Source organism: Mizuhopecten yessoensis, unplaced genomic scaffold (genome assembly GCF_002113885.1).
Source record: "Mizuhopecten yessoensis strain PY_sf001 unplaced genomic scaffold, ASM211388v2 scaffold7225, whole genome shotgun sequence".
Lineage (NCBI taxonomy): Eukaryota > Metazoa > Mollusca > Bivalvia > Pectinida > Pectinidae > Mizuhopecten > Mizuhopecten yessoensis.
Genome location: NW_018406942.1, coordinates 279,933 through 285,261, shown reverse-complemented (window position 1 = coordinate 285,261; position 5,329 = coordinate 279,933).

Genomic DNA, 5,329 nt, shown 5'->3' with positions numbered 1-5,329 from the left:
CTTCCTATTATTGCTGTAAGATTTACTGAATTTAAGAAAGGTAAAGGATTATGGAAGTTTAATAATTCACTCTTGTATGATTTAGATTACCTAGAACTTATTAATAAACTTATTTTAGATATTAAAGACATTATGCTCTTCCAGTGTATCTTTTAGAAAACATCAATAATATTCCTGATTCTGATATACAATTCACTATAAGCGATCAATTTCTTTTAGAAACACTTTTAATTAAAATTCGAGGCAAAACTATTTTCCACTCTTCATATAAGAAAAAACAACAAAATTCAAATGAGATAATCTTACCTATACTATACGTAAACTAGAAATTAAAAGGTAGTATAATTCGATCTAAAGCTAAATGGGTAGAAGAAGGTGAAAAGCCAACAAACTATTTTTTTAACCTAGAAAACAGAAATTACACCTCGAAGTTAATACCGATGATAGAGAAAGACAAGGCGATAAAATAACAAAAGCAGGTAGAAATTCTTGATGAGGTAAGATTTTTTTATGAAAAATTGTATACAATTGATAATGATATAGAAGATGTTCATATAGATGATTTTTTTAAAAGATATTGATATTTCAAAATTAAGGAATATAGAATCTAACAAACTAGAAGGTATAATTACTCTTAATAAAGCTTCAAATACTTTAAAAACTATGAAAAAAAGATAAAGCCCAGGCTCTGATGGGTATACAGTAGTACTTTTTAATGCTTTTGGAAACAACTAGGTACTTTTATAGTCAAATCGATTAATTTTGGGTTCAATCAGGGTCAATTATCAATCAGACAAAGACAGGGCATAATTACATGTATACCTTAGGGAGATAAGCCTCGGCAATATCTTAAAAATTGGAGACCAATTTCTTTACTTAATATTATTTATAAAATTGCATCAGGATCAATAGCAAGCAGAATAAAAACAGTTTTAAATAAAATAATTAATACAGATTAAACAGGATTTATTACAGGGCGCTATATTGGGGAAAACACTCGAATTGTATACGATATCATGCAATATGCAGAAGATAGGAATATACCTGGAATGTTGTTAATCATTGATTTTGAAAAAGCTTTTGACTCTGTTTCTTGGAAGTTTAATGATGAAGTTCTGGATTATTTTGGGGAAGATATAAAAAAGTGGATCTACAAAAAGAGGCAAGTTCAGCTATTAATCAAGGGGGAAATTTGTCTCCATTTTTCGAAATTGAAAGAGGCTGTAGGCATGGGGACCCCATCGCACCATATATATTTATAATGTGTGCTGAAATTTTAGCTATTAGAATAAGGAACAATAAAAATTTAAAAGGTATTGATATGATAATAGTCCTTTTTTACTGTCTCAATATGCGGATGACACTTCACTGATTTTAGATGGAACAGAGAAATCACTAAAAGAATCAATTGATGAACTAAAAACTTTTGCAAAAATATCTGGATTTAAAATAAATGTATCTAAAACACAGGCTATTTGGATTGGGAGTTTGTTTGTTTGTTTGTTTGTTTGATTTTGTTTAACGTCCTATTAACAGCTAAGGTCATTTAAGGACGGCCTCCCCTGTGTGCACGATGCTTGCGTGTAGTGTATGTGTGTGTATTTTGGGAGGCTGCGATATGTTCGTGTTTGTCCCCTTGTGATAGCGCGGAACTGATGCCGTCTTTATGAGTAAAAAAATATAGTGATGAAGTTGTGTACCCTGAATTGAATATGCAGTGGGGAAATCAAAAATTTATACTTTTAGGCATTGAGTTTCATGTTGACCTACACCGAATACCTAAACTGAATTATGATAAAAAAAACTAGTTAAGATAAAGGCCCTAATTAGAACCTGGGAAAGAAGAATTTTGACACCAATAGGTAGAATCCATATTATAAAGGCACTATTAATTTCTTAGTTTAATCATCTCTTTATCTCTTTACCAAACCCAGATGAGAATTTCCTGAAAAAAATTTAACACAGAACTGTACTGTTTTTTATGGAAAAGTAAAAGAGATAAAGTGAAAAGAGGTATAACTGTTAAAAAATACATTGACGGAGGTCTAAAAATGTTACATGGAAAGTCTTTCATTGAATCTCTAAAGTTGACGTGGTTAAGGAGACTCTATACAAGTCCAAGTAAACGGCAAATTATTCTACGAACTTCTGTTGATGATCATATTTTGGCTAACTGTGGAACTGAGTATATTTCGAACTGTCACAATAACTATAAGAATTTATTTTGGAAAGATGTTTTTGAAGCATCGGTAAACTTATCAAATAAACACTATTCATATCAATCTCCAGATAAAACACCAATATGATATAATAATGTAATTAAAATAGATAATCAGAGTATTTTTTTATCGGGATTAGTACAATAAAGGAATTATTATTATTAGCGACTTAATCAATAAACACACTAATTTGTTTTACTCTTTTCAGGAATTTCAACAGGTCTTTGGTATAGATACAAACTTTCTTAATTACCAAGGACTTATTACAGGTATTCGAAAACATATACAGAAACAAGATTTACCATGTCCTATCTATACTTTCATACCAATTAATCTAGAAATACTTTTCCGCAGTGAAAAAGGGACACAATTGTTTTTATTATTTACTCAATAAAATAATACAATATCCACTGGAAGAAAAAAATGGGATGATATTTTTAATTTTGATAATGAAACATGGAAGAAAATATATAAAATGCCTTTTCATATAACCAAAAAACTCAAAATTACAGTGGCTTCAATACAGAATCAATCAACACATTGTGACAACAAACTCATTATTATTTAAGGCAGGAATAGCTGATAGTTCTTATTGTAACTCATGTAAAACTGATATTGAAACAATAGAACATACCCTATGGGAATGTGATAAGGTGCTTAGATTATTGTGTGTGAGATTTTCAGCTATTACAAATGTACTTTGCATTGTATATAAAAAAATATCTGAAAAATACAAAAAAAAAAAAAAAAAGGGTTTCTCACCTGTATTGTATTGTCATGTTAATTTTTACGGACAGATGGTGAGTGTCTTATTTACGCTTATGTTCGCTCTAAATGGTAGGAATTGTATAAAAAGTCGGACGAGAATGTTGTCAGAACAGTTTATCAACAGAATCTATCAAATGCTATGCTTCGGTGTTAATTATATCAACTTAAATTGAATATGCACGAATAATAATTTGCATCCACTCTCAAAATTTTGAATTTTAATGACGTTTTCATTTCCAATGTGACATTTTGCAGCTTTAAAAATACGTCGGTAGAAAATACAATTTCTTATCATTCGTTTGGATATTCATTATCACATCGTCTCAATCAACAAATGTTAGAAAATGATGTATTATTGAAGTGTGCAATGGTTTGTTTACACCGTGTTTTGGTAACCCTTGGTGTACGGTTTAGGTGAAACTGTGACATTGGTTTCATTATAGGATGAGGTCAGGTACAATGAACCAATTTATGTGTCACCACTGTTCGCATGGAGGTCATTCATTTGCGGACAAGATCTGTCACATGACAAAAGTTCACTCTTATTGTGAAGGGATGATCTCCACATGAAGTTTATGCCACAGTCGTCGCATTGATATCGGACCTGATGCTGGTGCACGCGTTTTGCATATTGTCCTTTTCCCCTGCCACATCCGGCTTGGTTGTGCCTGAGAAGTGATGACCGGTACGCATATCGGCTTTTACACACGGTGCATTAATACGGCCTGATGCCATGGTGTGCATTCACATGACCTTGGAGGTGCCCTTTCTCTGTGAACACTGCCTGGCAGATATGGCCTTTCATGTTGGTATTCTTTTCGTGGCGAATTTGAATGTGCCGTTTTAGGCCATGTTTTGTTATGTATCGCTTGCCACAAGCATCACAAAGGTTAGTAGACTGTATCTTGGAGCTCAACCTCATGGAACGACTCATTTAATGCATAAAGATCCGATGCCTGAATAAAATAAAGGCAAAAAATTAGCGAAATATCATTTCATTTACAGTACCTAAACCGTACACAGGGGAAAACCAAAACCGTACAGTTACAATTTTCACCACGAACCCAAACCCGTACAACTTCATCTGCAACGTTCACAATTAAATCGCTTCGTATTCTATTTTAGATAAACGTCTGATATTGGTTTAGCGCGAGATGAATATAGTAATAATCACTAAATGCAAAAATCATTTGAATGGATTTCTTACATTCGTTAAATATGATACAGACTGCTAAAACAACACATCTATCGTAGATTACGGGCACATGCTATCGAAATTGATGGATGATTTTCAGCAATAACATACATTATGCACGTAAATGGTCAGTAACCAAGAAAACATGACCTAGACAAAACTATTTCCATCCCGTAAATTATTCGATATCTCCTGTATTTCCTGGTTTACAGTCAAAACACGTGTCAACATACCACTTACCATGTCTCTGTTACGCCTCGATTTTCAACCGGAAACGAACTCAAACCTCCGGTGCCGGTGTGGATTGGAGACGGTGTGGAAGGACTTGTCTGGAGCCGTACTCATACAGCACAGGTAAACCAGTGGAACCAAGCGATACAGTTTTGACTGTAGTTGTCAGAGCGTCTTCAGGTTTGTTGTTCTGTGTAATTTTTATACAGCATTTCATTTCATTTTTAGGTCACCTGAGACAAAGTCTCAAGTGACCTATTGCGATCGCCTTTTGTCCGTCGTCGTCCGTCGTCCGTCGTCCGTCGTGCGTCCGTAAACAATTTACATTTTCGACTTCTTCTCCAAAACCCCTGAACCAATTTCAATGAAATTTTGCAGGGACTTTCCATGGACAAAGGTCAACAAAAATAGTGGCCGGGTTAGTCCCAAGCCCCCAGGGGCCTGAGGGGCGGGGCCAAAAAGGGTTGAATTGACTAAAATTTCAAAAATCTCCTTCTCAAGACCCAGATATGGTAGAATCAAATACTCTTCATAGATGGAAGGGTCTTAAGGTGCTTTACCAAAATTGTGAATTTCATGACCCTGGGGTTTTACGTTTCCCCCTGGGGAGGGGATAAACTTTACTATAGTTTATATCGGGGAAATCACATTTTGGACCAATATTTGTTTAATTTCCATTGGAAGTAATTCAATTTGGGTTAGCATTATCAGTATTAGGTAGCAGTTTGATAGTATGCACCTATGAGCCCTGACTGACCCCAGGGGCTGATGGGTGGGGCCAAAAAAGGATGAATTGACTGAAATTTCAAAAATCTTCTCCTCAAGACCCAGGTATGGTAGAATCAAATACTCTTCATAGATGGAAGGGTCTTAAGGTGCTTTACCGAAATTGTGAATTTCTTGACCCTGGGGTCTC